The 27,987-nt window shown below is 41.5% G+C and overlaps 54 non-coding genes across 54 annotated transcripts; all 54 read left to right on the top strand.

Moving 5' to 3' along the window:
- Window positions 1-85: 85 nt before the first annotated feature.
- Window positions 86-180, top strand: Trnam-cau (transfer RNA methionine (anticodon CAU)). Its single transcript has 2 exons — window positions 86-122; window positions 145-180. It is a non-coding gene; the product is annotated as a tRNA-Met (tRNA).
- Window positions 181-368: 188 nt separating this feature from the next.
- Trnam-cau (transfer RNA methionine (anticodon CAU)) lies at window positions 369-463 on the top strand. The gene is made up of 2 exons: window positions 369-405; window positions 428-463. It is a non-coding gene; the product is annotated as a tRNA-Met (tRNA).
- A 188-nt stretch (window positions 464-651) lies between these two features.
- On the top strand, window positions 652-746 carry Trnam-cau (transfer RNA methionine (anticodon CAU)). Its single transcript has 2 exons — window positions 652-688; window positions 711-746. It is a non-coding gene; the product is annotated as a tRNA-Met (tRNA).
- A 188-nt stretch (window positions 747-934) lies between these two features.
- On the top strand, window positions 935-1,029 carry Trnam-cau (transfer RNA methionine (anticodon CAU)). Its single transcript has 2 exons — window positions 935-971; window positions 994-1,029. It is a non-coding gene; the product is annotated as a tRNA-Met (tRNA).
- A 7,836-nt stretch (window positions 1,030-8,865) lies between these two features.
- Trnam-cau (transfer RNA methionine (anticodon CAU)) lies at window positions 8,866-8,960 on the top strand. Its single transcript has 2 exons — window positions 8,866-8,902; window positions 8,925-8,960. It is a non-coding gene; the product is annotated as a tRNA-Met (tRNA).
- A 187-nt stretch (window positions 8,961-9,147) lies between these two features.
- Window positions 9,148-9,242, top strand: Trnam-cau (transfer RNA methionine (anticodon CAU)). Its single transcript has 2 exons — window positions 9,148-9,184; window positions 9,207-9,242. It is a non-coding gene; the product is annotated as a tRNA-Met (tRNA).
- A 473-nt stretch (window positions 9,243-9,715) lies between these two features.
- Window positions 9,716-9,810, top strand: Trnam-cau (transfer RNA methionine (anticodon CAU)). Its single transcript has 2 exons — window positions 9,716-9,752; window positions 9,775-9,810. It is a non-coding gene; the product is annotated as a tRNA-Met (tRNA).
- Window positions 9,811-9,998: 188 nt separating this feature from the next.
- Window positions 9,999-10,093, top strand: Trnam-cau (transfer RNA methionine (anticodon CAU)). The gene is made up of 2 exons: window positions 9,999-10,035; window positions 10,058-10,093. It is a non-coding gene; the product is annotated as a tRNA-Met (tRNA).
- A 188-nt stretch (window positions 10,094-10,281) lies between these two features.
- Trnam-cau (transfer RNA methionine (anticodon CAU)) lies at window positions 10,282-10,376 on the top strand. The gene is made up of 2 exons: window positions 10,282-10,318; window positions 10,341-10,376. It is a non-coding gene; the product is annotated as a tRNA-Met (tRNA).
- Window positions 10,377-10,845: 469 nt separating this feature from the next.
- On the top strand, window positions 10,846-10,940 carry Trnam-cau (transfer RNA methionine (anticodon CAU)). Its single transcript has 2 exons — window positions 10,846-10,882; window positions 10,905-10,940. It is a non-coding gene; the product is annotated as a tRNA-Met (tRNA).
- Window positions 10,941-11,696: 756 nt separating this feature from the next.
- Window positions 11,697-11,791, top strand: Trnam-cau (transfer RNA methionine (anticodon CAU)). The gene is made up of 2 exons: window positions 11,697-11,733; window positions 11,756-11,791. It is a non-coding gene; the product is annotated as a tRNA-Met (tRNA).
- Window positions 11,792-11,979: 188 nt separating this feature from the next.
- Window positions 11,980-12,074, top strand: Trnam-cau (transfer RNA methionine (anticodon CAU)). Its single transcript has 2 exons — window positions 11,980-12,016; window positions 12,039-12,074. It is a non-coding gene; the product is annotated as a tRNA-Met (tRNA).
- Window positions 12,075-12,262: 188 nt separating this feature from the next.
- Window positions 12,263-12,357, top strand: Trnam-cau (transfer RNA methionine (anticodon CAU)). Its single transcript has 2 exons — window positions 12,263-12,299; window positions 12,322-12,357. It is a non-coding gene; the product is annotated as a tRNA-Met (tRNA).
- Window positions 12,358-12,545: 188 nt separating this feature from the next.
- On the top strand, window positions 12,546-12,640 carry Trnam-cau (transfer RNA methionine (anticodon CAU)). Its single transcript has 2 exons — window positions 12,546-12,582; window positions 12,605-12,640. It is a non-coding gene; the product is annotated as a tRNA-Met (tRNA).
- A 188-nt stretch (window positions 12,641-12,828) lies between these two features.
- Window positions 12,829-12,923, top strand: Trnam-cau (transfer RNA methionine (anticodon CAU)). The gene is made up of 2 exons: window positions 12,829-12,865; window positions 12,888-12,923. It is a non-coding gene; the product is annotated as a tRNA-Met (tRNA).
- A 188-nt stretch (window positions 12,924-13,111) lies between these two features.
- Trnam-cau (transfer RNA methionine (anticodon CAU)) lies at window positions 13,112-13,206 on the top strand. Its single transcript has 2 exons — window positions 13,112-13,148; window positions 13,171-13,206. It is a non-coding gene; the product is annotated as a tRNA-Met (tRNA).
- Window positions 13,207-13,677: 471 nt separating this feature from the next.
- On the top strand, window positions 13,678-13,772 carry Trnam-cau (transfer RNA methionine (anticodon CAU)). The gene is made up of 2 exons: window positions 13,678-13,714; window positions 13,737-13,772. It is a non-coding gene; the product is annotated as a tRNA-Met (tRNA).
- A 471-nt stretch (window positions 13,773-14,243) lies between these two features.
- Window positions 14,244-14,338, top strand: Trnam-cau (transfer RNA methionine (anticodon CAU)). The gene is made up of 2 exons: window positions 14,244-14,280; window positions 14,303-14,338. It is a non-coding gene; the product is annotated as a tRNA-Met (tRNA).
- A 187-nt stretch (window positions 14,339-14,525) lies between these two features.
- Trnam-cau (transfer RNA methionine (anticodon CAU)) lies at window positions 14,526-14,620 on the top strand. The gene is made up of 2 exons: window positions 14,526-14,562; window positions 14,585-14,620. It is a non-coding gene; the product is annotated as a tRNA-Met (tRNA).
- Window positions 14,621-14,808: 188 nt separating this feature from the next.
- Window positions 14,809-14,903, top strand: Trnam-cau (transfer RNA methionine (anticodon CAU)). The gene is made up of 2 exons: window positions 14,809-14,845; window positions 14,868-14,903. It is a non-coding gene; the product is annotated as a tRNA-Met (tRNA).
- A 188-nt stretch (window positions 14,904-15,091) lies between these two features.
- Trnam-cau (transfer RNA methionine (anticodon CAU)) lies at window positions 15,092-15,186 on the top strand. Its single transcript has 2 exons — window positions 15,092-15,128; window positions 15,151-15,186. It is a non-coding gene; the product is annotated as a tRNA-Met (tRNA).
- A 188-nt stretch (window positions 15,187-15,374) lies between these two features.
- Trnam-cau (transfer RNA methionine (anticodon CAU)) lies at window positions 15,375-15,469 on the top strand. The gene is made up of 2 exons: window positions 15,375-15,411; window positions 15,434-15,469. It is a non-coding gene; the product is annotated as a tRNA-Met (tRNA).
- Window positions 15,470-15,655: 186 nt separating this feature from the next.
- Trnam-cau (transfer RNA methionine (anticodon CAU)) lies at window positions 15,656-15,750 on the top strand. The gene is made up of 2 exons: window positions 15,656-15,692; window positions 15,715-15,750. It is a non-coding gene; the product is annotated as a tRNA-Met (tRNA).
- A 188-nt stretch (window positions 15,751-15,938) lies between these two features.
- Window positions 15,939-16,033, top strand: Trnam-cau (transfer RNA methionine (anticodon CAU)). Its single transcript has 2 exons — window positions 15,939-15,975; window positions 15,998-16,033. It is a non-coding gene; the product is annotated as a tRNA-Met (tRNA).
- A 469-nt stretch (window positions 16,034-16,502) lies between these two features.
- On the top strand, window positions 16,503-16,597 carry Trnam-cau (transfer RNA methionine (anticodon CAU)). Its single transcript has 2 exons — window positions 16,503-16,539; window positions 16,562-16,597. It is a non-coding gene; the product is annotated as a tRNA-Met (tRNA).
- Window positions 16,598-16,785: 188 nt separating this feature from the next.
- On the top strand, window positions 16,786-16,880 carry Trnam-cau (transfer RNA methionine (anticodon CAU)). Its single transcript has 2 exons — window positions 16,786-16,822; window positions 16,845-16,880. It is a non-coding gene; the product is annotated as a tRNA-Met (tRNA).
- Window positions 16,881-17,068: 188 nt separating this feature from the next.
- On the top strand, window positions 17,069-17,163 carry Trnam-cau (transfer RNA methionine (anticodon CAU)). The gene is made up of 2 exons: window positions 17,069-17,105; window positions 17,128-17,163. It is a non-coding gene; the product is annotated as a tRNA-Met (tRNA).
- Window positions 17,164-17,351: 188 nt separating this feature from the next.
- Trnam-cau (transfer RNA methionine (anticodon CAU)) lies at window positions 17,352-17,446 on the top strand. The gene is made up of 2 exons: window positions 17,352-17,388; window positions 17,411-17,446. It is a non-coding gene; the product is annotated as a tRNA-Met (tRNA).
- A 471-nt stretch (window positions 17,447-17,917) lies between these two features.
- Window positions 17,918-18,012, top strand: Trnam-cau (transfer RNA methionine (anticodon CAU)). The gene is made up of 2 exons: window positions 17,918-17,954; window positions 17,977-18,012. It is a non-coding gene; the product is annotated as a tRNA-Met (tRNA).
- Window positions 18,013-18,198: 186 nt separating this feature from the next.
- On the top strand, window positions 18,199-18,293 carry Trnam-cau (transfer RNA methionine (anticodon CAU)). The gene is made up of 2 exons: window positions 18,199-18,235; window positions 18,258-18,293. It is a non-coding gene; the product is annotated as a tRNA-Met (tRNA).
- Window positions 18,294-18,764: 471 nt separating this feature from the next.
- Window positions 18,765-18,859, top strand: Trnam-cau (transfer RNA methionine (anticodon CAU)). Its single transcript has 2 exons — window positions 18,765-18,801; window positions 18,824-18,859. It is a non-coding gene; the product is annotated as a tRNA-Met (tRNA).
- Window positions 18,860-19,331: 472 nt separating this feature from the next.
- Window positions 19,332-19,426, top strand: Trnam-cau (transfer RNA methionine (anticodon CAU)). Its single transcript has 2 exons — window positions 19,332-19,368; window positions 19,391-19,426. It is a non-coding gene; the product is annotated as a tRNA-Met (tRNA).
- A 188-nt stretch (window positions 19,427-19,614) lies between these two features.
- Window positions 19,615-19,709, top strand: Trnam-cau (transfer RNA methionine (anticodon CAU)). The gene is made up of 2 exons: window positions 19,615-19,651; window positions 19,674-19,709. It is a non-coding gene; the product is annotated as a tRNA-Met (tRNA).
- A 471-nt stretch (window positions 19,710-20,180) lies between these two features.
- Trnai-uau (transfer RNA isoleucine (anticodon UAU)) lies at window positions 20,181-20,275 on the top strand. Its single transcript has 2 exons — window positions 20,181-20,217; window positions 20,240-20,275. It is a non-coding gene; the product is annotated as a tRNA-Ile (tRNA).
- A 188-nt stretch (window positions 20,276-20,463) lies between these two features.
- On the top strand, window positions 20,464-20,558 carry Trnam-cau (transfer RNA methionine (anticodon CAU)). Its single transcript has 2 exons — window positions 20,464-20,500; window positions 20,523-20,558. It is a non-coding gene; the product is annotated as a tRNA-Met (tRNA).
- A 188-nt stretch (window positions 20,559-20,746) lies between these two features.
- Trnam-cau (transfer RNA methionine (anticodon CAU)) lies at window positions 20,747-20,841 on the top strand. The gene is made up of 2 exons: window positions 20,747-20,783; window positions 20,806-20,841. It is a non-coding gene; the product is annotated as a tRNA-Met (tRNA).
- A 188-nt stretch (window positions 20,842-21,029) lies between these two features.
- Window positions 21,030-21,124, top strand: Trnam-cau (transfer RNA methionine (anticodon CAU)). Its single transcript has 2 exons — window positions 21,030-21,066; window positions 21,089-21,124. It is a non-coding gene; the product is annotated as a tRNA-Met (tRNA).
- A 189-nt stretch (window positions 21,125-21,313) lies between these two features.
- Window positions 21,314-21,408, top strand: Trnam-cau (transfer RNA methionine (anticodon CAU)). The gene is made up of 2 exons: window positions 21,314-21,350; window positions 21,373-21,408. It is a non-coding gene; the product is annotated as a tRNA-Met (tRNA).
- Window positions 21,409-21,879: 471 nt separating this feature from the next.
- Trnam-cau (transfer RNA methionine (anticodon CAU)) lies at window positions 21,880-21,974 on the top strand. Its single transcript has 2 exons — window positions 21,880-21,916; window positions 21,939-21,974. It is a non-coding gene; the product is annotated as a tRNA-Met (tRNA).
- Window positions 21,975-22,727: 753 nt separating this feature from the next.
- Window positions 22,728-22,822, top strand: Trnam-cau (transfer RNA methionine (anticodon CAU)). Its single transcript has 2 exons — window positions 22,728-22,764; window positions 22,787-22,822. It is a non-coding gene; the product is annotated as a tRNA-Met (tRNA).
- A 474-nt stretch (window positions 22,823-23,296) lies between these two features.
- On the top strand, window positions 23,297-23,391 carry Trnam-cau (transfer RNA methionine (anticodon CAU)). The gene is made up of 2 exons: window positions 23,297-23,333; window positions 23,356-23,391. It is a non-coding gene; the product is annotated as a tRNA-Met (tRNA).
- Window positions 23,392-23,579: 188 nt separating this feature from the next.
- Window positions 23,580-23,674, top strand: Trnam-cau (transfer RNA methionine (anticodon CAU)). The gene is made up of 2 exons: window positions 23,580-23,616; window positions 23,639-23,674. It is a non-coding gene; the product is annotated as a tRNA-Met (tRNA).
- A 469-nt stretch (window positions 23,675-24,143) lies between these two features.
- On the top strand, window positions 24,144-24,238 carry Trnam-cau (transfer RNA methionine (anticodon CAU)). Its single transcript has 2 exons — window positions 24,144-24,180; window positions 24,203-24,238. It is a non-coding gene; the product is annotated as a tRNA-Met (tRNA).
- Window positions 24,239-24,424: 186 nt separating this feature from the next.
- Trnam-cau (transfer RNA methionine (anticodon CAU)) lies at window positions 24,425-24,519 on the top strand. Its single transcript has 2 exons — window positions 24,425-24,461; window positions 24,484-24,519. It is a non-coding gene; the product is annotated as a tRNA-Met (tRNA).
- Window positions 24,520-24,996: 477 nt separating this feature from the next.
- Trnam-cau (transfer RNA methionine (anticodon CAU)) lies at window positions 24,997-25,091 on the top strand. The gene is made up of 2 exons: window positions 24,997-25,033; window positions 25,056-25,091. It is a non-coding gene; the product is annotated as a tRNA-Met (tRNA).
- Window positions 25,092-25,279: 188 nt separating this feature from the next.
- Window positions 25,280-25,374, top strand: Trnam-cau (transfer RNA methionine (anticodon CAU)). Its single transcript has 2 exons — window positions 25,280-25,316; window positions 25,339-25,374. It is a non-coding gene; the product is annotated as a tRNA-Met (tRNA).
- Window positions 25,375-25,562: 188 nt separating this feature from the next.
- Window positions 25,563-25,657, top strand: Trnam-cau (transfer RNA methionine (anticodon CAU)). Its single transcript has 2 exons — window positions 25,563-25,599; window positions 25,622-25,657. It is a non-coding gene; the product is annotated as a tRNA-Met (tRNA).
- Window positions 25,658-25,845: 188 nt separating this feature from the next.
- On the top strand, window positions 25,846-25,940 carry Trnam-cau (transfer RNA methionine (anticodon CAU)). The gene is made up of 2 exons: window positions 25,846-25,882; window positions 25,905-25,940. It is a non-coding gene; the product is annotated as a tRNA-Met (tRNA).
- A 189-nt stretch (window positions 25,941-26,129) lies between these two features.
- Window positions 26,130-26,224, top strand: Trnam-cau (transfer RNA methionine (anticodon CAU)). Its single transcript has 2 exons — window positions 26,130-26,166; window positions 26,189-26,224. It is a non-coding gene; the product is annotated as a tRNA-Met (tRNA).
- A 472-nt stretch (window positions 26,225-26,696) lies between these two features.
- Trnam-cau (transfer RNA methionine (anticodon CAU)) lies at window positions 26,697-26,791 on the top strand. Its single transcript has 2 exons — window positions 26,697-26,733; window positions 26,756-26,791. It is a non-coding gene; the product is annotated as a tRNA-Met (tRNA).
- Window positions 26,792-26,979: 188 nt separating this feature from the next.
- Window positions 26,980-27,074, top strand: Trnam-cau (transfer RNA methionine (anticodon CAU)). The gene is made up of 2 exons: window positions 26,980-27,016; window positions 27,039-27,074. It is a non-coding gene; the product is annotated as a tRNA-Met (tRNA).
- A 188-nt stretch (window positions 27,075-27,262) lies between these two features.
- Window positions 27,263-27,357, top strand: Trnam-cau (transfer RNA methionine (anticodon CAU)). Its single transcript has 2 exons — window positions 27,263-27,299; window positions 27,322-27,357. It is a non-coding gene; the product is annotated as a tRNA-Met (tRNA).
- Window positions 27,358-27,545: 188 nt separating this feature from the next.
- Window positions 27,546-27,640, top strand: Trnam-cau (transfer RNA methionine (anticodon CAU)). Its single transcript has 2 exons — window positions 27,546-27,582; window positions 27,605-27,640. It is a non-coding gene; the product is annotated as a tRNA-Met (tRNA).
- A 188-nt stretch (window positions 27,641-27,828) lies between these two features.
- On the top strand, window positions 27,829-27,923 carry Trnam-cau (transfer RNA methionine (anticodon CAU)). The gene is made up of 2 exons: window positions 27,829-27,865; window positions 27,888-27,923. It is a non-coding gene; the product is annotated as a tRNA-Met (tRNA).
- Window positions 27,924-27,987: the final 64 nt, after the last annotated feature.

Below are 27,987 nucleotides of genomic sequence, written 5' to 3' on the forward strand. Positions count from 1 at the left end.
GATGAAAAGCGAAGAAACAATTAAATTTAAAAGTGCTTGGCAAAAGAATGCCGATGTATTGTTTTGTGTGTGCTAGCCGTTGAATGCCTCGGTAGCGCAGTAGGCAGCGCGTCAGTCTCATAATCATGTATCTTAGCCTGAGCTATCTGAAGGTCGTGAGTTCGATCCTCACCTGGGTCATCTACTTTTGCTTTTAAGCGAAAAGACGATTAGGCAAAAATCCACATCCAACTGAAATTTTATACATATTTTTTGCATGAGTATACCTTTATATATGTGTGTAGATGAAAAGCGAAGAAACAATTAAGTTTAAAAGTGCTTGGCAAAAGAATGCCTACGTATTGTTTTGTGTGTGCTGGCCGTTGAATGCCTCGGTAGCGCAGTAGGCAGCGCGTCAGTCTCATAATCATGTATCTTAGCTTGAGCTATCTGAAGGTCGTGAGTTCGATCCTCACCTGGGGCATCTACTTTTGCTTTTAAGTGAAAAGACGATTAGGCAAAAATCCACATCCAACTGAAATTTTATACATATTTTTTGCATGAGTATACCTTTATATATGTGTGTAGATTAAAAGCGAAGAAACAATTAAGTTTAAAAGTGCTTGGCAAAAGAATGCCTATGTATTGTTTTGTGTGTGCTGGCCGTTGAATGCCTCGGTAGCGCAGTAGGCAGCGCGTCAGTCTCATAATCATGTATCTTAGCCTGAGCTATCTGAAGGTCGTGAGTTCGATCCTCACCTGGGGCATAAAATTTTGCTTTCAAGCGAAAAGACGATTAGGCAAAAATCCACATCCAACTGAAATTTTATACATATTTTTTGCATGAGTATTCCTTTATATATGTGTGTAGATGAAAAGCGAAGAAACAATTAAGTTTAAAAGTGCTTGGCAAAAGAATGCCTATGTATTGTTTTGTGTGTGCTGGCCGTTGAATGCCTCGGTAGCGCAGTAGGCAGCGCGTCAGTCTCATAATCATGTATCTTAGCCTGAGCTATCTGAAGGTCGTGAGTTCGATCCTCACCTGGGTCATCTACTTTTGCTTTTAAGCGAAAAGACGATTAGGCAAAAATCCACATCCAACTGAAATTTTATACATATTTTTTGCATGAGTATACCTTTATATATGTGTGTAGATTAAAAGCGAAGAAACAATTGTTATGATGTTATGATTTAGATCTCGTTTTGACTTAGGGACGCCGTCATACTGTCTGCCACGTGTCACCGTGACGACCACCACTCAAGTTTCATGATTCCTGACCGCTTTGGGGAGAAATTGACTACGTAGGGATTCACGCTACGATCGCTACCATGGCACCAAAGTCGAGGCACATGATCATGGTTACCTCCACAAAATTACGGGCAAAACGCTTAGATGCCTTACACACCGTAGCGAAAACAACAACCCAAAAGAAACACAGTTTTCTCGACATGGAGGCAATTTCTTCATCACTAACCGTTTGTCTACAACTACGTCCGCGTGCTTGCTATATTTAGCGAAGCCAAGGAAAAGACAGCGGAAGGACCACCAGCCTCGCCATCACCACAACGCTACGGCTGTCGCGACCAATGCTACTACTACTACAACGAAGGTTTCGGCGCGCCTTCTAACAACAACAACTATCGCTATTGACACACGATTATAACCAGCACTGCTGCTACTACCATTACCAACGAAGGCTTCGTCGCGCCTTCTAACAACAACAACTATCGCTATTGACACACGATTATAACCAGCACTGCTGCTACTACCATTACCAACGAAGGCTACGTCGCGCCTTCTATCAACAACAACTATCGCTATTGACACACGATTATAACCAGCACTGCTGCTACTACTATTACAAACGAAGGTTTCGTCGTGCCTTATAACCACAATAACAACAACTAACAACAATCTGCCATCTTCACCCCAAGGACAGCTCGTTATTATTCTGTGTTATTTATTAGAAAATAAATTGTTGAGTTCGTTCAAATCTTAATCCTGTGTTGTCTATTCTTTTTGCTTGTCACCATACGCTTCGTAACATAACAACTGGTGTCAGAAGCGTGCGACAGGTAGAATGGACTACTCAGGGTGCACCCGTAACGAACTTCTCAGTTTTATCAGAGACCAGAAATCGGCACTCCTCCAGCTAAAATCGAGTACATCACGACCAGACGAGGCCCTTATCCTCGAAATAAAAGCGGACCTAGAGATTATGCTCTCCACCCTCAAATCTACCACCTTAAACGACACGCCCAAAGCCGATAATAACGACTACAATCTGATGATCAGATTACAGGCCATACACGATTCGGTAAAGGACATAAAAAAGTTCAACCCCGGGAACGATGTTAACCGCTTCATCACGGATGTAAACAAAACATACATGATACATGTCAAGCCGGAAATCGGTACACACCCTAGTATCGAAAAAGAGTTTGTCAGAATCTGCAAACAGCTTCTGAACGAAGGGATATTCCAGCAAATGACGGACTCCCAACACGACACATCTACCTTCGAGCAACTCAAAGCATACCTCATAACGACCCACGGCAGCCAAATGACAAACTTCCAGCACCTCAGCCGGGCTTGGGATTTGCAGCGTCGAGATGGGGAGAGATTGACAGATTTCGCCGGCCGACTGGAAAACACGATTAGAGAGGCTGCAGTACACATAAAGGCAAAATTTAAGTCGGACCACTCACGGGAAATACCTGCAGATACTGTCTTCTCTCTCATGGGTGCAATGCTAATGAGTGAGAAGGTGAAAGCCTGGACACCGAGCTTATACCCACACATCGTCAAAACAATGGATAAGCATTATACGGCGGGTGGGATAGCTAGTGATGTACAGCGGTACATCGACTGTGGTGTCAAAACGGACGATGAAATCAATGATAGTCCCATCGCGTACTACGCAAACAGGCCACAACGATCTGATCAAAGGACCAGGCGAACTGAACACAATGTGAACAGGCAAACTCTCCGCCCACAGGCAAGGAAAGATACCACAACACTGCGCAACACCAAACCCACTGGCACTCGCGGCCATTTTCAGATGCGCAGGGATGATGAACACAATCAGGATGCTGAGATCTGCCAAAACTACATGAAAGGCTATGCATGCTTCCATGGACGCAACTGTCGGTACCGGCACCCACCTCGTGCCCAGGCATATATCGCAACAGACGACAAGGATATGCCACCGGAAGATACTCTCCCCACTACCATGGCCGAGGATTTTCAATACGGACCAGGCGAGATGTGATGGCTCACCCCGTGGTCCAACAGACTCACCATCACATATTTAACTTTCATCAACACTCGGCGCAGAAGTCACCTTTCGTCAACACACATTTCATGATCGAGGGAGCTACGTTCTCGGACATATCTATGTTGGACTCAGGCTGCTCCACTTGCATTATGCCAGTGTCTCGAATACCTGAAGAGGTCAGACGTCGAATAACGCCATCCAACGTGCATGTGAGAGGCATAAACGGCAGCATCCATATCCTTGGCGAACTTAATTGTGGCATCGCCATCGGCAACCACGATTCACCCAGGTTCGACGGGATCAACATGCTGATAACATCCGCTATATCTCCAATCCTGATCGGCCAAAGCATCCTTGGTCACAGCACACTAGACTCCTACACAATCGACCACCAAAAATCAACGATCGAATTCAGACGCACGCTCGCGTCCACTCCGATAACTCACACGGCAGCAATACTACCAGCTCTTACACAGAAGATACCAGCTGATGATACCACATTTGGAGCCCACACCATCGATCATTCCACTAGACTCACACAGCCCAGCCCCAAGACACTAAATGAAAAACTACACTGGCTACAGAGTAATGTGGGTGTGGCATTGCCCAACCATCCAAACCGCGACGAACTGGAGGCCACAGCAGACTTAATCATCCGCTTCGCCGACATCATGGGTACCGAAAAGGGAGAAAAGGGTACCTTCATCAGACCAGTTCGAATACCAACCAATGGCCAATCCCGCTGTCAGAAGCAACACCCAATCGCCCAGGCTCTCGAGGCTGACGTCGATGCTGAAATCATGCACATGGCCGCCAGAGAGATCATCGAACCATGCAAGGACCCCAAGGGTTTTAATAGCCCTGTATTTGCCGTTCGCAAGAAGAACGGGGCAATCCGGGTAGTTGCCAACTTCAAAGCAACACTCAACAAGGTCCTAGTCGATCTCGACCCCTACCCCATACCTACGATTGACCACCTGTTCCACAGAATCGGCGAAGGAAATAAATATTTTGCATCCCTTGATCTTCGCAGTGGCTATTGGCAGATCGCTATCGACGAGCGTGATCGACACAAAACTGCATTCACATGGAAGGGCAAATGCTACCAATACACACGACTCGCCTTTGGTCTCACATCTGCCGGACAAATCTTCTCCCGCTGCATAGCTGAAGCCTTGGCCACTGTTACATCTCGCACCAACATATCCTCGTACATTGACGACAACCTAGTCCACGCCAAAACATTTGAAGGATACATACTGGCACTGGAGCAACTATTCACCGCCCTACGTAAATTTGGACTAAAATTGAATCCGGATAAATGTACCTTCCTCGCGAACGAAGCAAAATTCCTCGGTCGCATCGTAAATAGCAAGGGTTTCAAGGCCGACCCCGAATACGTCCGCGCCATCATGGAAATGAAGCCTCCAACAACAAAAAAGGAACTGCAAGGCCTCATAGGTCGTTTAGTGTGGATACGGCAATTCCTGGAGACACGGGTACAGGAACAAATCAGGTCGGACACATTTTCCAGCATCATGACCCCCATCCATGAACTGAATAGGGCTGGCAAACCATTTGCATGGACTGAGCAGGCGGACAAGGCCTTTAATAAGATAAAGAAACGACTGTCCTCGCCTCCTGTCATTTCATTCCCTGATTTTGATCAACTCTTCACGCTCACCACTGATGCGAGTGACACCGCATGTGGGGCCATCCTAATGCAAGAAGATGACAGGGGAAAGAAGAAGATCATAGCAGTCGCTTCACACATATTTAACACCACGGAACAAAACTGGTCCACAACTGAACGCGAGGCATACGCAATAAAGTGGGCCATAGCAAAATTCGACTACTTCCTACACAGCCGCCCCTTCGTCATCTTCACCGACCACAGATCACTAACCTATCTGGATCAGCGGGTATTCAACAATGCCAAAATCCGCAGATGGCAGGAAGAGATCGCATGCTATAAATTCGTCCTGGAATTTGTGGAGGGCGAATCCAATGTCTGGGCCGACATGCTCAGCAGAAGTCATGGCCAAAGAAAAAATAACACACCAGCTGACGCCAACCCTGCAGGCAAAACATTCCGAATCCAGGGTTCGGACCTACGTATTTACATCCCATCCTGGTGTATGGACGAAATTGATGGATCAATGCTCATCCCCGAAGCACACACACCTCAGAACACCCGCCACCACAAGAATATTGTGGATGCGTTCTTTGCCTATCACTCTTCATCGACCATCCCCACAAAATACAATTGTGACCATATCAATATCGCTGCTGAGCAATGCACAGACAACACACTGTCGAGAATCATCAAAACCCTCCAGACGAATAACTCCAGCAAAAACTGTAACATCGACCCCGATGACCATCGGGCCCCCATACTCAACAAATACATCCACCAGTTCTACCTGGAGCCCGGCACATCTGTCTTGATGATTAGGGACAACAATCATTCCCCAAAACTGGTCGTACCATACAAACTCCGTCCCAAGTACCTGCATCAGGCCCATGACTGCATCAATCATTCAGGTATCGCCCGCATGCGCGAACATCTATCCGGCTACTGGTGGGAATGCAAGGACCATGACATCAGGACGTATGTCAACTCCTGCGAAACATGTGCCAAGCGGAAGGGTAACTATGGCAAACGTAAGGTCTGGCCCACCGGGCACTGCAAACGTGGAGAAAGACCGTTCGAAATCATCTACATTGATTTCGTCACGATGCCAATTTCAAAGGGGAAACGCTACATCCTAACCATGCTGGACAGTTTCAGTAGACACCTTACGGCTGTGCCGTGTTCCAGAGATCGTGCGATCGATGCTGCCCGTGGAATTTACAGTTTCTTCCTTCGACACCGGGAAATACCACGCATTGTTTCATCCGATCGCGGAACCCACTTCACGGGGGAGGTATACAGGATCTTTTGCCAACTCACATCAATCACGCAGGAATTACATTGTGCCTGGCGACCACAAAGCTCAGGTAACATTGAACGACAGCATCGCACGATGAAAAACGCCATATACATGCTGTGCGAAGATAGAGACTGTGAGTGGACCGACGTCCTCGAATCCGTCATCTCATCAATGAATGCTACCATCAACAGTGCCACTGGAGCGTCACCACACTATATAATCACTGGTCGGCAGCCCAACATTGGTTTGCCAAGATTACCCGACAACAGTATCACAAACCCCAGCCCCACGGCTTACGGCATGCAGGTCAATGCCCTGTTAAGACAAGTTCATCGACACGTCGCGCTGGCCAACAATGAAGCTGACCACGCCCAAGACCCAAATTTAGACAAGGACATGAATAAGGAACCAATACAAGTCGGTGACAAGGTACTAATCCACCGGCCTCAATCAGCTATTGCTCACGCATCTCACCTACCCTGGATCGGTACCTTCGAAGTGGCCAAGACCAACAGCATGGTGATCCAGATAAAAAATGATGATGGCCAGAGTGAATGTCCGCCGATTAATACCACGTCCAAAACATTTGTCCCCCAATCTACCTCCTCTACCCTACCCAACTCGTCAATCTACCGAAGAGACAACGCTTCCACCCAAGGCAGGGGCACACAGAGCGTTGCAGGACCCCATATACGGAGAAACCCCTCGACTACCGTCCGGATACAGATCGGACCTGATTCGGAATCGGTCAACACGAGGCCAGCTTCCTAAACGGTTTAAGGATTTCATCATGGGTTGATTATTCACACATGCAACTATGACCGCACTGGACAATTCAAGCCAAAATGAGATCTGGGGGAGCTGTTCTGATGTTATGATTTAGATCTCGTTTTGACTTGGGGACGCCGTCATACTGTCTGCCACGTGTCACCGTGACGACCACCACTCAAGTTTCATGATTCCTGACCGCTTTGGGGAGAAATTGACTACGTAGGGATTCACGCTACGATCGCTACCATGGCACCAAAGTCGAGGCACATAATCATGGTTACCTCCACAAAATTACGGGCAAAACGCTTAGATGCCTTACACACCGTAGCGAAAACAACAACCCAAAAGAAACACAGTTTTCTCGACATGGAGGCAATTTCTTCATCACTAACCGTTTGTCTACAACTACGTCCGCGTGCTTGCTATATTTAGCGAAGTCAAGGAAAAGACAGCGGAAGGACCACCAGCCTCGCCATCACCACAACGCTACGGCTGTCGCGACCAATGCTACTACTACTACAACGAAGGTTTCGGCGCGCCTTCTAACAACAACAACTATCGCTATTGACACACGATTATAACCAGCACTGCTGCTACTACCATTACCAACGAAGGCTTCGTCGCGCCTTCTAACAACAACAACTATCGCTATTGACACACGATTATAACCAGCACTGCTGCTACTACCATTACCAACGAAGGCTACGTAACGCCTTCTAACAACAACAACTATCGCTATTGACACACGATTATAACCAGCACTGCTGCTACTACCATTACCAACGAAGGCTTCGTCGCGCCTTCTAACAACAACAACTATCGCTATTGACACACGATTATAACCAGCACTGCTGCTACTACCATTACCAACGAAGGCTTCGTCGCGCCTTCTAACAACAACAACTATCGCTATTGACACACGATTATAACCAGCACTGCTGCTACTACCATTACCAACGAAGGCTTCGTCGCGCCTTCTAACAACAACAACTATCGCTATTGACACACGATTATAACCAGCACTGCTTCTACTACCATTACCAACGAAGGCTACGTCGCGCCTTCTAACAACAACAACTATCGCTATTAACACACGATTCACTGCTGCTACTACCATTACCAACGAAGGCTTCGTCGCGCCTTCTAACAACAACAACTATCGCTATTAACACACGATTATAACCAGCACTGCTGCTACTACCATTACCAACGAAGGCTTCGTCGCGCCTTCTAACAACAACAACTGTCGCTATTGACACACAATTATAACCAGCACTGCTGCTACTACCATTACCAACGAAGGCTTCGTCGCGCCTTCTAACAATAACAACTATCGCTATTGACACACGATTATAACCAGCACTGCTGCTACTACCATTACCAACGAAGGCTACGTCGCGCCTTCTAACAACAACAACTATCGCTATTGACACACGATTATAACCAGCACTGCTGCTACTACCATTACCAACGAAGGCTACGTCGCGCCTTCTATCAACAACAACTATCGCTACTGACACACGATTATAACCAGCACTGCTGCTACTACCATTACCAACGAAGGCTTCGTCGCGCCTTCTAACAACAACAACTATCGCTATTGACACACGATTATAACCAGACCAGCACTGCTGCTACTACTATTACAAACGCAGGTTTCGTCGTGCCTTATAACCACAATAACAACAACTAACAACAATCTGCCATCTTCACCCCAAGGACAGCTCGTTATTATTCTGTGTTATTTATTAGAAAATAAATTGTTGAGTTCGTTCAAATCTTAATCCTGTGTTGTCTATTCTTTTTGCTTGTCACCATACGCTTCGTAACATAATACAATTAAGTTTAAAAGTGCTTGGCAAAAGAATGGCTATGTATTGTTTTGTGTGTGCTGGCCGTTGAATGCCTCGGTAGCGCAGTAGGCAGCGCGTCAGTCTCATAATCATGTATCTTAGCCTGATCTATCTGAAGGTCGTGAGTTCGATCCTCACCTGGGGCATCTATTTTGGTTTTTAGTGAAAAGACGATTAGGCAAAAATCCACATCCAACTGACATTTTATACATATTTTTTGCATGAGTATACCTTTATATATGTGTGTAGATGAAAAGCGAAGAAACAATTAAGTTTAAAAGTGCTTGGCAAAAGAATGCCTATGTATTGTTTTGTGTGTGCTGGCCGTTGAATGCCTCGGTAGCGCAGTAGGCAGCGCGTCAGTCTCATAATCATGTATCTTAGCCTGAGCTATCTGAAGGTCGTGAGTTCGATCCTCACCTGGGGCATCTACTTTTGCGTTTAAGTGAAAAGACGATTAGGCGAAAATCCACATCCAACTGAAATTTTATACATATTTTTTTGCATGAGTATACCTTTATAAATGTGTGTAGATGAAAAGCGAAGAAACAATTAAGTTTAAAAAGTGATTGGCAAAAGAATGCCTATGTATTGTTTTGTGTGTGCTGGCCGGCGAATACCTCCGTAGCGCAGTAGGCAGCGCGTCAGTCTCATAATCATGTATCTTAGCCTGAGCAATCTGAAGGTCGTGAGTTCGGTCCTCACCTGGGGCATCTACTTTTGGTTTTTAGTGAAAAGACGATTAGGCAAAAATCCACATCCAACTGACATTTTATACATATTTTTTGCATGAGTATACCTTTATATATGTGTGTAGATGAAAAGCGAAGAAACAATTAAGTTTAAAAGTGCTTGGCAAAAGAATGCCTATGTATTGTTTTGTGTTTTCTGGCCGTTGAATGCCTCGGTAGCGCAGTAGGCAGCGCGTCAGTCTCATAATTATGAATCTTAGCCTGAGCTATCTGAAGGTCGTGAGTTCGATCCTCACCTGGGGCATCTACATTTGGTTTTTATTGAAAAGACGATTAGGCAAAAATCCACATCCAACTGAAATTTTATACATATTTTTTGCATGAGTATACCTTTATATATGTGTGTAGATTAAAAGCGAAGAAACAATTAAGTTTAAAAGTGCTTGGCAAAAGAATGCCTATGTATTGTTTTGTGTTTTCTGGCTAGCGTATGCCTCGGTAGCGCAGTAGGCAGCGCGTCAGTCTCATAATCATGTATCTTAGCCTGAGCTATCTGAAGGTCGTGAGTTCGATCCTCACCTGGGGTATCTACTTTTGCATTTAAGCGAAAAGACGATTAGGCAAAAATCCACATTCAACTGAAATTTTATACATATTTTTTGCATGTGTATACCTTTATATATGTGTGTAGATGAAAAGCTTAGAAACAATTAAGTTTAAAAGTGCTTGGCAAAAGAATTCCTATGTATTGTTTTGTGTGTGCTGGCCGTTGAATGCCTCGGTAGCGCAGTAGGCAGCGCGTCAGTCTCATAATCATGTATCTTAGCCTGAGCTATCTGAAGGTCGTGAGTTCGATCCTCACCTGGGGCATCTGCATTTGGTTTTTATTGAAAAGACGATTAGGCAAAAATCCACATCCAACTGAAATTTTATACATATTTTTTGCATGAGTATACCTTTATATATGTGTGTAGATTAAAAGCGAAGAAACAATTAAGTTTAAAAGTGCTTGGCAAAAGAATGCCTATGTATTGTTTTGTGTGTGCTAGACGTTGAATGCCTCGGTAGCGCAGTAGGCAGCACGTCAGTGTCATAATCATGTTTCTTAGCCTGAGCTATCTGAAGGTCGTGAGTTCGATCCTCACCTGGGGCATAAAATTTTGCTTTACAGGGAAAAGACGATTAGGCAAAAATCCACATCCAACTGAAATTTTATACATATTTTTTGCATGAGTATACCTTTATATGTGTGTAGATTAAAAGCGAAGAAACAATTAAGTTAAAAAGTTCTTGGCAAAAGAATGCCTATGTATTGTTTTGTGTGTGCTGGCCGTTGAATGCCTCGGTAGCGCAGTAGGCAGCGCGTCAGTCTCATAATCATGTATCTTAGCCTGAGCTATCTGAAGGTCGTGAGTTCGATCCTCACCTGGGGCATCTGCATTTGGTTTTTATTGAAAAGACGATTAGGCAAAAATCCACATCCAACTGAAATTTTATACATATTTTTTGCATGAGTATACCTTTATATATGTGTGTAGATTAAAAGCGAAGAAACAATTAAGTTTAAAAGTGCTTGGCAAAAGAATGCCTATGTATTGTTTTGTGTGTGCTAGACGTTGAATGCCTCGGTAGCGCAGTAGGCAGCACGTCAGTGTCATAATCATGTTTCTTAGCCTGAGCTATCTGAAGGTCGTGAGTTCGATCCTCACCTGGGGCATAAAATTTTGCTTTACAGGGAAAAGACGATTAGGCAAAAATCCACATCCAACTGAAATTTTATACATATTTTTTGCATGAGTATACCTTTATATATGTGTGTAGATGAAAAGCGAAGAAACAATTAAGTTTAAAAAGTGATTGGCAAAAGAATGCCTATGTATTGTTTTGTGTGTGCTGGCCGGCGAATACCTCCGTAGCGCAGTAGGCAGCGCGTCAGTCTCATAATCATGTATCTTAGCCTGAGTAATCTGAAGGTCGTGAGTTCGGTCCTCACCTGGGGCATCTACTTTTGGTTTTTAGTGAAAAGACGATTAGGCAAAAATCCACATCCAACTGACATTTTATACATATTTTTTTGCATGAGTATACCTTTATATATGTGTGTAGATGAAAAGCGAAGAAACAATTAAGTTTAAAAGTGCTTGGCAAAAGAATGCCTATGTATTGTTTTGTGTTTTCTGGCCGTTGAATGCCTCGGTAGCGCAGTAGGCAGCGCGTCAGTCTCATAATTATGAATCTTAGCCTGAGCTATCTGAAGGTCGTGAGTTCGATCCTCACCTGGGGCATCTACATTTGGTTTTTATTGAAAAGACGATTAGGCAAAAATCCACATCCAACTGAAATTTTATACATATTTTTTGCATGAGTATACCTTTATATATGTGTGTAGATTAAAAGCGAAGAAAAAATTAAGTTTAAAAGTGCTTGGCAAAAGAATGCCTATGTATTGTTTTGTGTTTTCTGGCTAGCGAATGCCTCGGTAGCGCAGTAGGCAGCGCGTCAGTCTCATAATCATGTATCTTAGCCTGAGCTATCTGAAGGTCGTGAGTTCGATCCTCACCTGGGGCATCTACTTTTGCTTTTAAGTGAAAAGACGATTAGGCAAAAATCCACATCCAACTGAAATTTGATACATATTTTTTGCATGAGTATACCTTTATATATGTGTGTAGATGAAAAGCGAAGAAACAATTAAGTTTAAAAGTGCTTGGCAAAAGAATGCCTATGTATTGTTTTGTGTGTGCTGTCCGTTGAATGCCTCGGTAGCGCAGTAGGCAGCGCGTCAGTCTCATAATCATGTATCTTAGCCTGAGCTATCTGAAGGTCGTGAGTTCGATCCTCACCTGGGGCATCTACTTTTGCATTTAAGCTAAAAGACGATTAGGCAAAAATCCACATCCAACTGAAATTTTATACATATTTTTTGCATGTGTATACCTTTATATATGTGTGTAGATTAAAAGCGAAGAAACAATTAAGTTTAAAAGTGCTTGGCAAAAGAATGCCTATGTATTGTTTTGTGTGTGCTGGCCGTTGAATGCCTCGGTAGCGCAGTAGGCAGCGCGTCAGTCTCATAATCATGTATCTTAGCCTGAGCTATCTGAAGGTCGTGAGTTCGATCCTCACCTGGGGCATCTACTTTTGCATTTAAGCTAAAAGACGATTAGGCAAAAATCCACATCCAACTGAAATTTTATACATATTTTTTGCATGTGTATACCTTTATATATGTGTGTAGATTAAAAGCGAAGAAACAATTAAGTTTAAAAGTGCTTGGCAAAAGAATGCCTATGTATTGTTTTGTGTGTGCTGGCCGTTGAATGCCTCGGTAGCGCAGTAGGCAGCGCGTCAGTCTCATAATCATGTATCTTAGCCTGAGCTATCTGAAGGTCGTGAGTTCGATCCTCACCTGGGGCATCTACTTTTGCATTTAAGCTAAAAGACGATTAGGCAAAAATCCACATCCAACTGAAATTTTATACATATTTTTTGCATGTGTATACCTTTATATATGTGTGTAGATTAAAAGCGAAGAAACAATTAAGTTTAAAAGTGCTTGGCAAAAGAATGCCTATGTATTGTTTTGTGTGTGCTGGCCGTTGAATGCCTCGGTAGCGCAGTAGGCAGCGCGTCAGTCTCATAATCATGTATCTTAGCCTGAGCTATCTGAAGGTCGTGAGTTCGATCCTCACCTGGGGCATCTACTTTTGCATTTAAGCTAAAAGACGATTAGGCAAAAATCCACATCCAACTGAAATTTTATACATATTTTTTGCATGTGTATACCTTTATATATGTGTGTAGATTAAAAGCGAAGAAACAATTAAGTTTAAAAGTGCTTGGCAAAAGAATGCCTATGTATTGTTTTGTGTGTGCTGGCCGTTGAATGCCTCGGTAGCGCAGTAGGCAGCGCGTCAGTCTCATAATCATGTATCTTAGCCTGAGCTGTCTGAAGGTCGTGAGTTCGATCCTCACCAAGGGCATCTACTTTTGCTTTTAAGTGAAAAGACGATAAGGCAAAAATCCACATCCAACTGAAATTTTATACATATTTTTTGCATGAGTATACCTTTATATATGTGTGTAGATGAAAAGCGAAGAAACAATTAAGTTTAAAAGTGCTTGGCAAAAGAATGCCTATGTATTTTTTTGTGTGTGCTGGCCGTTGAATGCCTCGGTAGCGCAGTAGGCAGCGCGTCAGTCTCATAATCATGTATCTTAGCCTGAGCTATCTGAAGGTCGTGAGTTCGATCCTCACCTGGGGCATCTACATTTGGTTTTTATTGAAAAGACGATTAGGCAAAAATCCACATCCAACTGAAATTTTATACATATTTTTTGCATGAGTATACCTTTATATATATGTGTAGATTAAAAGCGAAGAAACCATTAAGTTTAAAAGTGCTTGGCAAAAGAATGCCTATGTATTTTTTTGTGTGTGCTGGCCGTTGAATGCCTCGGTAGCGCAGTAGGCAGCGCGTCAGTCTCATAATCATGTATCTTAGCCTGAGCTGTCTGAAGGTCGTGAGTTCGATCCTCACCAGGGGCATCTACTTTTGCTTTTAAGTAAAAAGACGATAAGGCAAAAATCCACATCCAACTGAAATTTTATACATATTTTTTGCATGAGTATACCTTTATATATGTGTGTAGATGAAAAGCGAAGAAACAATTAAGTTTAAAAGTGCTTGGCAAAAGAATGCCTATGTATTTTTTTGTGTGTGCTGGCCGTTGAATGCCTCGGTAGCGCAGTAGGCAGCGCGTCAGTCTCATAATCATGTATCTTAGCCTGAGCTATCTGAAGGTCGTGAGTTCGATCCTCACCTGGGGCATCTACTTTTGCTTTTAAGTGAAAAGACGATAAGGCAAAAATCCACATCCAACTGAAATTTTATACATATTTTTTGCATGAGTATACCTTTATATATGTGTGTAGATGAAAAGCGAAGAAACAATTAAGTTTAAAAGTGCTTGGCAAAAGAATGCCTATGGTTTTTTTGTGTGCGCTGGCCGTTGAATGCCTCGGTAGCGCAGTAGGCAGCGCGTCAGTCTCATAATCATGTATCTTAGCCTGAGCTATCTGAAGGTCGTGAGTTCGATCCTCACCTGAGGCATCTACTTTTGGTTTTTAGTTAAAAGACGATTGGGCAAAAATCCACATCCAACTGAAATTTTATACATATTTTTTGCATGAGTATACCTTTATATATGTGTGTAGATGAAAAGCGAAGAAACAATTAAGTTAAAAAGTTCTTGGCAAAAGAATGCCTATGTATCGTTTTGTGTGTGCTGGCCGTTGAATGCTTCGGTAGCGCAGTAGGCAGCGCGTCAGTCTCATAATCATGTATCTTAGCCTGAGCTATCTGAAGGTCGTGAGTTCGATCCTCACCTGGGGCATCTACATTTGGTTTTTATTGAAAAGACGATTAGGCAAAAATCCACATCCAACTGAAATTTTATACATATTTTTTGCATGAGTATACCTTTATATATGTGTGTAGATGAAAAGCGAAGAAACAATTAAGTTAAAAAGTTCTTGGCAAAAGAATGCCTATGTATCGTTTTGTGTGTGCTGGCCGTTGTATGCCTCGGTAGCGCAGTAGGCAGCGCGTCAGTCTCATAATCATGTATCTTAGCCTGAGCTATCTGAAGGTCGTGAGTTCGATCCTCACCTGGGGCATCTACATTTGGTTTTTATTGAAAAGACGATTAGGCAAAAATCCACATCCAACTGAAATTTTATACATATTTTTTGCATGAGTATACCTTTATATATGTGTGTAGATTAAAAGCGAAGAAACAATTAAGTTTAAAAGTGCTTGGCAAAAGAATACCTGTGTATTGTTTTGTGTGTGCTGGCCGTTGAATGCCTCGGTAGCGCAGTAGGCAGCGCGTCAGTCTCATAATCATGTATCTTAGCCTGAGCTGTCTGAAGGTCGTGAGTTCGATCCTCACCTGGGGCATCTACATTTGGTTTTTATTGAAAAGACGATTAGGCAAAAATCCACATCCAACCGAAATTTTATACATATTTTTTGCATGAGTACACCTTTATGTGTGTGTAGATTAAAAGCGTAGAAACAATTAAGTTTAAAAGTGCTTGGCAAAAGAATGCCTATGTATTGTTTTGTGTGTGCTGGCCGTTGAATGCCTCGGTAGCGCAGTAGGCAGCGCGTCAGTCTCATAATCATGTATCTTAGCCTGAGCTATCTGAAGGTCGTGAGTTCGATCCTCACCTGGGACATCTACTTTTGCTTTTAAGTGAAAAGACGATAAGGCAAAAATCCACATCCAACTGAAATTTTATACATATTTTTTGCATGAGTATACCTTTATATATGTGTGTAGATTAAAAGCGAAGAAACAATTAAGTTTAAAAGTGCTTGGCAAAAGAATGCCTATGTATTGTTTTGTGTGTGCTGGCCGTTGAATGCCTCGGTAGCGCAGTAGGCAGCGCGTCAGTCTCATAATCATGTATCTTAGCCTGAGCTATCTGAAGGTCGTGAGTTCGATCCTCACCTGGGACATCTACTTTTGCTTTTAAGTGAAAAGACGATAAGGCAAAAATCCACATCCAACTGAAATTTTATACATATTTTTTGCATGAGTATACCTTTATATATGTGTGTAGATTAAAAGCGAAGAAACAATTAAGTTTAAAAGTGCTTGGCAAAAGAATGCCTATGTATTGTTTTGTGTGTGCTGTCCGTTGAATGCCTCGGTAGCGCAGTAGGCAGCGCGTCAGTCTCATAATCATGTATCTTAGCCTGAGCTATCTGAAAGTCGTGAGTTCGATCCTCACCTGGGGAATCTACATTTGGTTTTTATTGAAAAGACGATTAGGCAAAAATCCACATCCAACTGAAATTTTATACATATTTTTTGCATGAGTACACCTTTATATGTGTGTAGATTAAAAGCGTAGAAACAATTAAGTTTAAAAGTGCTTGGCAAAAGAATGCCTATGTATTGTTTTGTGTGTGCTGGCCGTTGAATGCCTCGGTAGCGCAGTAGGCAGCGCGTCAGTCTCATAATCATGTATCTTAGCCTGAGCTATCTGAAGGTCGTGAGTTCGATCCTCACCTGGGGCATCTACTTTTGCTTTTAAGTGAAAAGACGATAAGGCAAAAATCCACATCCAACTGAAATTTTATACATATTTTTTGCATGAGTATACCTTTATATATGTGTGTAGATTAAAAGCGAAGAAACAATTAAGTATAAAAGTGCTTGGCAAAAGAATACCTGTGTATTGTTTTGTGTGTGCTGGCCGTTGAATGCCTCGGTAGCGCAGTAGGCAGCGCGTCAGTCTCATAATCATGTATCTTAGCCTGAGCTATCTGAAGGTCGTGAGTTCGATCCTCACCTGGGGCATCTACTTTTGCTTTTAAGTGAAAAGACGATAAGGCAAAAATCCACATCCAACTGAAATTTTATACATATTTTTTGCATGAGTATACCTTTATATATGTGTGTAGATGAAAAGCGAAGAAACAATTAAGTTTAAAAGTGCTTGGCAAAAGAATGCCTATGTTTTTTTTTGTGTGTGCTGACCGTTGAATGCCTCGGTAGCGCAGTAGGCAGCGCGTCAGTCTCATAATCATGTATCTTAGCCTGAGCTATCTGAAGGTCGTGAGTTCGATCCTCACCTGGGGCATCTACATTTGATTTTTATTGAAAAGACGATTAGGCAAAAATCCACATCCAACTGAAATTTTATACATATTTTTTGCATGAGTATACCTTTATATATGTGTGTAGATGAAAAGCGAAGAGACAATTAAGTTTAAAAGTGCTTGGCAAAAGAATGCCTATGTATTGTTTTGTGTTTTCTGGCCGTTGAGTGCCTGGGTAGCGCAGTAGGCAGCGCGTCAGTCTCATAATCATGTATCTTAGCCTGAGCTATCTGAAGGTCGTGAGTTCGATCCTCACCTGGGGCATCTACTTTTGGTTTTTATTGAAAAGACGATTAGGCAAAAATCCACATCCAACTGAAATTTTATACATATTTTTTGCATGTGTATACCTTTATATATGTGTGTAGATGAAAAGCGAAGAAACAATTAAGTTTAAAAGTGCTTGGCAAAAGAATGCCTATGTATTGTTTTGTGTGTGCTGGCCGTTGAATGCCTCGGTAGCGCAGTAGGATGCGCGTCAGTCTCATAATCATGTATCTTAGCCTGAGCTATCTGAAGGTCGTTAGTTCGATCCTCACCTGGGGCATCTACTTTTGGTTTTTAGTTAAAAGACGATTAGGCAAAAATCCACATCCAACTGAAATTTTATACATATTTTTTGCATGTGTATACCTCTATATATGTGTGTAGATTAAAAGCGAAGAAACAATTAAGTTTAAAAGTGCTTGGCAAAAGAATGCCTATGTATTGTTTTGTGTGTGCTGTCCGTTGAATGCCTCGGTAGCGCAGTAGGCAGCGCGTCAGTCTCATAATCATGTATCTTAGCCTGAGCTATCTGAAGGTCGTGAGTTCGATCCTCACCTGGGGTATCTACTTTTGGTTTTTAGTTAAAAGACGATTAGGCAAAAATCCACATCCAACTGAAATTTTATACATATTTTTTGCATGAGTATACCTTTATATGTGTGTAGATTAAAAGCGAAGAAACAATTAAGTTTAAAAGTGCTTGGCAAAAGAATGCCTATGTATTGTTTTGTGTGTGCTGGCCGTTGAATGCCTCGGGAGCGCAGTAGGCAGCGCGTCAGTCTCATAATCATGTATCTTAGCCTGAGCTATCTGAAGGTCGTGAGTTCGATCCTCACCTGGGGCATCTACATTTGGTTTTTATTGAAAAGACGATTAGGCAAAAATCCACATCCAACTGAAATTTTATACATATTTTTTGCATGAGTATACCTTTATATATGTGTGTAGATGAAAAGCGAAGAAACAATTAAGTTTAAAAGTGCTTGGCAAAAGAATAACTGTATATTGTTTTGTGTGTGCTGGCCGTTGAATACCTCGGTAGCGCAGTAGGCAGCGCGTCAGTCTCATAATAATGTATCTTAGCCTGAGCTATCTGAAGGTCGTGAGGTCGATCCTCACCTGGGGCATCTACTTTTGCTTTTAAGTGAAAAGACGATAAGGCAAAAATCCACATCCAACTGAAATTTTATACATATTTTTTGCATGAGTATACCTTTATATATGTGTGTAGATGAAAAGCGAAGAAACAATTAAGTTTAAAAGTGCTTGGCAAAAGAATGCCTATGTATTGTTTTGTGTGTGCTGGCCTTTGAATGCCTCGGTAGCGCAGTAGGCAGCGCGTCAGTCTCATAATCATGTATCTTAGCCTGAGCTATCTGAAGGTCGTGAGTTCGATCCTCACCTGGGGCATCTACTTTTGGTTTTTAGTGAAAAGACGTTTAGGCAAAAATCCAAATCCAACTGAAATTTTATACATATTTTTTTGCATGAGTATACCTTTATATATGTGTGTAGACGAAAAGCGAAGAAACAATTAAGTTTAAAAGTGCTTTGCAAAAGAATTCCTATGTATTGTTTTGTGTTTTCTGGCCGTTGAATGCCTCGGTAGCGCAGTAGGCAGAACGTCAGTCTCATAATCATGTATCTTAGCCTGAGCTATCTGAAGGTCGTGAGTTCGATCCTCACCTGGGGCATCTACCTTTGCTTTTAAGTGAAAAGACGATTAGGCAAAAATCCACATCCAACTGAAATTTTATACATATTTTTTGCATGTGTATACCTTTATATATGTGTGTAGATGAAAAGCGAAGAAACAATTAAGTTTAAAAGTGCTTGGCAAAAGAATGCCTATGTATTGTTTTGTGTGTGCTGGCCGTTGAATGCCTCGGGAGCGCAGTAGGCAGCGCGTCAGTCTCATAATCATGTATCTTAACCTGAGCTATCTGAAGGTCGTGAGTTCGATCCTCACCTGGGGCATCTACATTTGGTGTTTATTGAAAAGACGATTAGGCAAAAATCCACATCCAACTGAAATGTTATACATATTTTTTGCATGAGTATACCTTTATATATGTGTGTAGATTAAAAGCGAAGAAACAATTAAGTTAAAAAGTTCTTGGCAAAAGAATGCCTATGTATTGTTTTGTGTGTGCTGGCCGTTGAATGCCTCGGTAGCGCCGTAGGCAGCGCGTCAGTCTCATAATCATGTATCTAAGCCTGAGCTATCTGAAGGTCGTGAGTTCGATCCTCACCTGGGGCATCTACATTTGGTTTTTATTGAAAAGACGATTAGGCAAAAATCCACATCCAACTGAAATTTTATACATATTTTTTGCATGAGTATACCTTTATATATGTGTGTAGATTAAAAGCGAAGAAACAATTAAGTTTAAAAGTGCTTGGCAAAAGAATGCCTATGTATTGTTTTGTGTTTTCTGGCCGTTGAATGCCTCGGTAGCGCAGTAGGCAGAGCGTCAGTTTCATAATCATGTATCTTAGTCTGAGCTATCTGAAGGTCGTGAGTTCGATCCTCACCTGGGGCATATGCTTTTGCTTTTAAGTGAACAGACGATTAGGCAAAAATCCACATCCAACTGAAATTTTATACATATTTTTTGCATGTGTATACCTTTATATATGTGTGTAGATGAAAAGCGAAGAAACAAATTAGTTTAAAAGTGCTTGGCAAAAGAATGCCTATGTATTGTTTTGTGTGCGCTGGCCGTTGAATGCCTCGGTAGCGCAGTAGGCAGCGCGTCAGTCTTATAATCATGTATCTTAGCCTGATCTATCTGAAGGTCGTGAGTTCGATCCTTACCTGGGGCATCTACTTTTGGTTTTTATTGAAAAGACGATTAGGCAAAAATCCACATCCAACTGAAATTTTATACATATTTTTTGCATGAGTATACCTTTATATATGTGTGTAGATGAAAAGCGAAGAAACAATTAAGTTTAAAAGTGCTTGGCAAAAGAATGCCTATGTATTGTTTTGTGTGCGCTGGCCGTTGAATGCCTCGGTAGCGCAGTAGGCAGCGCGTCAGTCTCATAATCATGTATCTTAGCCTGATCTATCTGAAGGTCGTGAGTTCGATCCTCACCTGGGGCATCTACTTTTGGTTTTTATTGAAAAGACGATTAGGCAAAAATCCACACCCAACTGAAATTTTATACATATTTTTTGCATGTGTATACCTTTATATATGTGTGTAGATGAAAAGCGAAGAAACAATTAAGTTTAAAAGTGCTTGGCAAAAGAATGCCTATGTATTGTTTTGTGTGTGCTGGCCGTTGAATGCCTCGGTAGCGCAGTAAGCAGCGCGTCAGTCTCATAATCATGTATCTTAGCCTGAGCTATCTGAAGGTCGTGAGTTCGATCCTCACCTGGGGCATCTACTTTTGCATTTATGCGAAAAGACGATTAGGCAAAAATCCACATCCAACTGAAATTTTATACATATTTTTTGCATGTGTATACCTTTATATATGTGTGTAGATGAAAAGCGAAGAAACAATTAAGTTTAAAAGTGCTTGGCAAAATAATGCCTATGTATTGTTTTGTGTGTGCTGGCCGTTGAATGCCTCGGTAGCGCAGTAGGCAGCGCGTCAGTCTCATAATCATGTATCTTGGCCTGAGCAATCTGAAGGTCGTGAGTTCGATCCTCACCTGGGGCATCTACTTTTGCTTTTAAGTGAAAAGACGATTAGGCAAAAATCCACATCCAACTGAAATTTTATACATATTTTTTTGCATGAGTATACCTTTATATATGTGTGTAGATGAAAAGCGAAGAGACAACTAAGTGTAAAAGTGCTTGGCAAAAGAATGCCTATTTATTGTTTTGTGTGTGCTGGCCGTTGAATGCCTCGGTAGCGCAGTAGGCAGCGCGTCAGTCTCATAACCATGTATTTTAGCCTGAGCTATCTGAAGGTCGTGAGTTCGATCCTTACCTGGGGCATCTACTTTTGCATGTAAGCGAAAAGATGATTAGGCAAAAATCCACATCCAACTGAAATTTTATACATATTTTTTGCATGTGTATACCTTTATATATGTGTGTAGATGAAAAGCGAAGAAACAATTAAGTATAAAAGTGCTTGGCAAAAGAATACCTGTGTATTGTTTTGTGTGTGCTGGCCGTTGAATGCCTCGGTAGCGCAGTAGGCAGCGCGTCAGTCTCATAATCATGTTTCTTAGCCTGAGCTATCTGAAGGTCGTGAGTTCGATCCTCACCAGGGGTATCTACTTTTGGTTTTTAGTGAAAAGACGATTAGGCAAAAATCCACATCCAACTGAAATTTTATACATATTTTTTGCATGAGTATACCTTTATATATGTGTGTAGATTAAAAGCGAAGAAACAATTAAGTATAAAAGTGCTTGGCAAAAGAATACCTGTGTATTGTTTTGTGTGTGCTGGCCGTTGAATGCCTCGGTAGCGCAGTAGGCAGCGCGTCAGTCTCATAATCATGTATCTTAGCCTGAGCTATCTGAAGGTCGTGAGTTCGATCCTCACCTGGGGCATATACTTTTGCTTTCAAGCGAAAAGACGATTAGGCAAAAATCCACATCCAACTGAAATTTTATACATATTTTTTGCATGAGTATACCTTTATATATGTGTGTAGATGAAAAGCGAAGAAACAATTAAGTTTAAAAGTGCTTGGCAAAAGAATGCCTATGTATTGTTTTGTGTGTGCTGGCCGTTGAATGCCTCGGTAGCGCAGTAGGCAGCGCGTCAGTCTCATAATCATGTATCTTAGCCTGAGCTATCTGAAGGTCGTGAGTTCGATCGTCACCTGGGTCATCTACTTTTGCTTTTAAGCGAAAAGACGATTAGGCAAAAATCCACATCCAACTGAAATTTTATACATATTTTTTGCATGAGTATACTTGTATATATGTGTGTAGATTAAAAGCGAAGAAACAATTAAGTTTAAAAGTGCTTGGCAAAAGCAGGCTATGTATTGTTTTGTGTGTGCAAGCCGTTGAATGCCTCGGTAGCGCAGTAGGCAGCGCGTCAGTCTCATAATCATGTATCTTAGCCTGAGCTATCTGAAGGTCGTGAGTTCGATCCTCACCTGGATCATCTACTTTTGCTTTTAAGCGAAAAGACGATTAGGCAAATATCCACATCCAACTGAAATTTTATACATATTTTTTGCATGAGTATACCTTTATATATGTGTGTAGATGAAAAGCGAAGAAACAATTAAGTTTAAAAGTGCTTGGCAAAAGAATGCCTATGTATTGTTTTGTGTGTGCTGGCCGTTGAATGCCTCGGTAGCGCAGTAGGCAGAGCGTCAGTCTCATAATCATGTATCTTAGCCTGAGCTATCTGAAGGTCGTGAGTTCGATCCTCACCTGGGGCATCTACTTTTGCATTTAAGCGAAAAGACGATTAGGCAAAAATCCACATCCAACTGAAATTTTATACATATTTTTTGCATGAGTGTACCTTTATATGTGTGTAGATTAAAAGCGAAGAAACAATTAAGTTAAAAAGTTCTTGGCAAAAGAATGCCTATGTATTGTTTTGTGTGTGCTGGCCGTTGAATGCCTCGGTAGCGCAGTAGGCAGCGCGTCGCGTCAGTCTGATAATCATGTATCTTAGCCTGAGCTATCTGAAGGTCGTGAGTTCGATCCTGACCTGGGGCATCTACATTTGGTTTTTATTGAAAAGACGATTAGGCAAAAATCCACATCCAACTGAAATTTTATACATATTTTTTGCATGAGTATACCTTTATATATGTGTGTAGATTAAAAGCGAAGAAACAATTAAGTTTAAAAGTGCTTGGCAAAAGAATGCCTATGTATTTTTTTGTGTGTGCTGGCCGTTGAATGCCTCGGTAGCGCAGTAGGCAGCGCGTCAGTCTCATAATCATGTATCTTAGCCTGAGCTATCTGAAGGTCGTGAGTTCGATCCTCACCTGGGGCATCAACTTTTGCTTTTAAGCGAAAAGACGATTAGGCAAAAATCCACATCCAACTGAAATTTTATACATATTTTTTGCATGAGTATACCTTTATATATGTGTGTAGATGAAAAGCGAAGAAACAATTAAGTTTAAAAGTGCTTGGCAAAAGAATGCGTATGTATTGTTTTGTGTGTGCTGGCCGTTGAATGCCTCGGTAGCGCAGTAGGCAGCGCGTCAGTCTCATAATCATGTATCTTAGCCTGAGCTATCTGAAAGTCGTGAGTTCGATCCTCACCTGGGGCATCTACTTTTGCTTTTAAGTGAAAAGACGATTAGGCAAAAATCCACATCCAACTGAAATTTTATACATATTTTTTGCATGAGTATACCTTTATATATGTGTGTAGATGAAAAGCGAAGGGACAACTAAGTTTAAAAGTGCTTGGCAAAAGAATGCCTATGTATTGTTTTGTGTGTGCTGGCCGTTGAATGCCTCGGTAGCGCAGTAGGCAGCGCGTCAGTCTCATAATCATGTATCTTAGCCTGAGCTATCTGAAGGTCGTGAGTTCGATCGTCACCTGGGTCATTTACCTTTGCTTTTAAGCGAAAAGACGATTAGGCAAAAATCCACATCCAACTGAAATTTTATACATATTTTTTGCATGAGTATACCTTTATATGTGTGTAGATTAAAAGCGAAGAAACAATTAAGTTTAAAAGTGCTTGGCAAAAGAATGCCTATGTATTGTTTTGTGTGTGCTGGCCGTTGAATGCCTCGGTAGCGCAGTAGGCAGCGCGTCAGTCTCATAATCATGTATCTTAGCCTGAGATATCTGAAGGTCGTGAGTTCGATTCTCACCTGGGTCATTTACCTTTGCTTTTAAGCGAAAAGACGATTAGGCAAAAATCCACATCCAACTGAAATTTTATACATATTTTTTGCATGAGTATACCTTTATATGTGTGTAGATTAAAAGCGAAGAAACAATTAAGTTAAAAAGTTCTTGGCAAAAGAATGCCTATGTATTGTTTTGTGTGTGCTGGCCGTTGAATGCCTCGGTAGCGCAGTAGGCAGCGCGTCAGTCTCATAATCATGTATCTTAACCTGAGCTATCTGAAGGTCGTGAGTTCGATCCTCACCTGGGGCATCTACGATTGCTTTTAAGTGAAAAGACGATTAGGCAAAAATCCACATACAACTGAAATTTTATACATATTTTTTTGCATGAGTATACCTTTATATATGTGTGTAGATGAAAAGCGAAGAGACAACTAAGTTTAAAAGTGCTTGGCAAAAGAATGCCTATGTATTGTTTTGTGTGTGCTGGCCGTTGAATGCCTCGGTAGCGCAGTAGGCAGCGCGTCGCGTCAGTCTGATAATCATGTATCTTAGCCTGAGCTATCTGAAGGTCGTGAGTTCGATCCTGACCTGGGGCATCTACATTTGGTTTTTATTGAAAAGACGATTAGGCAAAAATCCACATCCAACTGAAATTTTATACATATTTTTTGCATGAGTATAATTTTATATATGTGTGTAGATTAAAAGCGAAGAAACAATTAAATTTAAAAGTGCTTGGCAAAAGAATGCCTATGTATTGTTTTGTGTGTGCTAGCTGTTGAATGCCTCGGTAGCGCAGTAGGCAGCGCGACAGTCTCATAATCATGTATCTTAGCCTGAGCTATCTGAAGGTCGTGAGTTCGATCCTCACCTGGGGCATCAACTTTTGCTTTTAAGCGAAAAGACGATTAGGCAAAAATCCACATCCAACTGAAATTTTATACATATTTTTTGCATGAGTATACCTTTATATATGTGTGTAGATGAAAAGCGAAGAAACAATTAAGTGTAAAAGTGCGTGGCAAAAGAATGCCTATGTATTGTTTTGTGTGTGCTGGCCGTTGAATGCCTCGGTAGCGCAGTAGGCAGCGCGTCAGTCTCATATCCATGTATCTTAGCCTGAGCTATCTGAAGGTCGTGAGTTCGATCCTCACCTGGGGCATGAAATTTTGCTTTCAAGCAAAAAGACGATTAGGCAAAAATCCAAATCCAACTGAAATTTTATACATATTTTTTGCATGAGTATACCTTTATATATGTGTGTAGATGAAAAGCGAAGAAACAATTAAGTTTAAAAGTGCTTGGCAAAAGAATGCGTATGTATTGTTTTGTGTGTGCTGGCCGTTGAATGCCTCGGTAGCGCAGTAGGCAGCGCGTCAGTCTCATAATCATGTATCTTAGCCTGAGCTATCTGAAAGTCGTGAGTTCGATCCTCACCTGGGGCATCTACTTTTGCTTTTAAGTGAAAAGACGATTAGGCAAAAATCCACATCCAACTGAAATTTTATACATATTTTTTGCATGAGTATACCTTTATATATGTGTGTAGATGAAAAGCGAAGAAACAATTAAGTTTAAAAGTGCTTGGCAAAAGAATGCCTATGTATTGTTTTGTGTGTGCTGGCCGTTGAATGCCTCGGTAGCGCAGTAGGCAGCCCGTCAGTCTCATAATCATGTATCTTAACCTGAGCTATCTGAAGGTCGTGAGTTCGATCCTCACCTGGGGCATCTACGATTGCTTTTAAGTGAAAAGACGATTAGGCAAAAATCCACATACAACTGAAATTTTATACATATTTTTTTGCATGAGTATACCTTTATATATGTGTGTAGATGAAAAGCGAAGAGACAACTAAGTTTAAAAGTGCTTGGCAAAAGAATGCCTATGTATTGTTTTGTGTGTGCTGGCCGTTGAATGCCTCGGTAGCGCAGTAGGCAGCGCGTCAGTCTCATAATCATGTATCTTAGCCTGAGCTATCTGAAGGTCGTGAGTTCGATCCTCACCTGGGGCATCTACTTTTGGTTTTTAGTGAAAAGACGATTAGGCAAAAATCCACATCCAACTGAAATTTTATACATATTTTTTGCATGAGTATACCTTTATATATGTGTGTAGATGAAAAGCGAAGGGACAATTAAGTTTAAAAGTGCTTGGCAAAAGAAATCCTATGTATTGTTTTGTGTGTGCAAGCCGTTGAATGCCTCGATAGCGCAGTAGGCAGCGCGTCAGTCTCATAATCATGTATCTTAGCCTGAGCTGTCTGAAGGTCGTGAGTTCGATCCTCACCTGGGGCATCTACTTTTGGTTTTTAGTGAAAAGACGATTAGGCAAAAATCCACATCCAACTGAAATTTTATACATATTTTTTTGCATGAGTATACCTTTATATATGTGTGTAGATTAAAAGCGAAGAGACAACTAAGTGTAAAAGTGCTTGGCAAAAGAATGCCTATTTATTGTTTTGTGTGTGCTGGCCGTTGAATGCCTCGGTAGCGCAGTAGGCAGCGCGTCAGTCTCATAATCATGTATCTTAACCTGAGCTATCTGAAGGTCGTGAGTTCGGTCCTCACCTGGGGCATCTACTTTTGCTTTTAAGTGAAAAGACGATTAGGCAAAAATTCACATCCAACTGAAATTTTATACATATTTTTTGCATGAGTATACCTTTATATGTGTGTGTAGATGAAAAGCGAAGAAACAATTAAATTTAAAAGTGCTTGGCAAAAGAATGCCTATGTATTGTTTTGTGTGTGCTGGCCGTTGAATGCCTCGGTAGCGCAGTAGGCAGCGCGTCAGTCTCATAATCATGTATCTTTGCCTGAGCTATCTGAAGGTCGTGAGTTCGATCCTTACCTGGGGCATCTACTTTTGCATGTAAGCGAAAAGATGATTAGGCAAAAATCCACATCCAACTGAAATTTTATACATATTTTTTGCATGTGTATACCTTTATATATGTGTGTAGATGAAAAGCGAAGAAACAATTAAATTTAAAAGTGCTTGGCAAAAGAATGCCTATGTATTGTTTTGTGTGTGCTGGCCGTTGAATGCCTCGGTAGCGCAGTAGGCAGCGCGTCAGTCTCATAATCATGTATCTTTGCCTGAGCTATCTGAAGGTCGTGAGTTCGATCCTCACCTGGGGCATCTACTTTTGGTTTTTAGTGAAAAGACGATTAGGCAAAAATCCACATCCAACTGAAATTTTATACATATTTTTTGCATGTGTATACCTTTATATATGTGTGTAGATTAAAAGCGAAGAAACAATTAAGTTTAAAAGTGCTTGGCAAAAGAATGCCTATGTATTGTTTTGTGTGTGCTGGCCGTTGAATACCTCGGTAGCGCAGTAGGCAGCGCGTCAGTCTCATAATCATGTATCTTAGCCTGAGCTATCTGAAGGTCGTGAGTTCGATCCTCACCTGGGGCATCTACTTTTGGTTTTTATTGAAAAGACGATTAGGCAAAAATCCACATCCAACTGAAATTTTATACATATTTTTTGCATGAGTATACCTTTATATATGTGTGTAGATTAAAAGCGAAGAAACAATTAAGTTTAAAAGTGCTTGGCAAAAGAATGCCTATGTATTGTTTTGTGTGTGCTGGCCGTTGAATTCCTCGGTAGCGCAGTAGGCAGCGCGTCAGTCTCATAATCATGTATCTTAGCCTGAGCTATCTGAAGGTCGTGAGTTCGATCCTCACCTGGGGCATAAACTTTTGGTTTTTAGTGAAAAGACGTTTAGGCAAAAATCCACATACAACTGAAATTTTATA

Source organism: Euprymna scolopes, chromosome 32 (genome assembly GCF_053919585.1).
Source record: "Euprymna scolopes isolate OS-2025 chromosome 32, ASM5391958v1, whole genome shotgun sequence".
In the NCBI taxonomy this organism is placed as follows: domain Eukaryota; kingdom Metazoa; phylum Mollusca; class Cephalopoda; order Sepiida; family Sepiolidae; genus Euprymna; species Euprymna scolopes.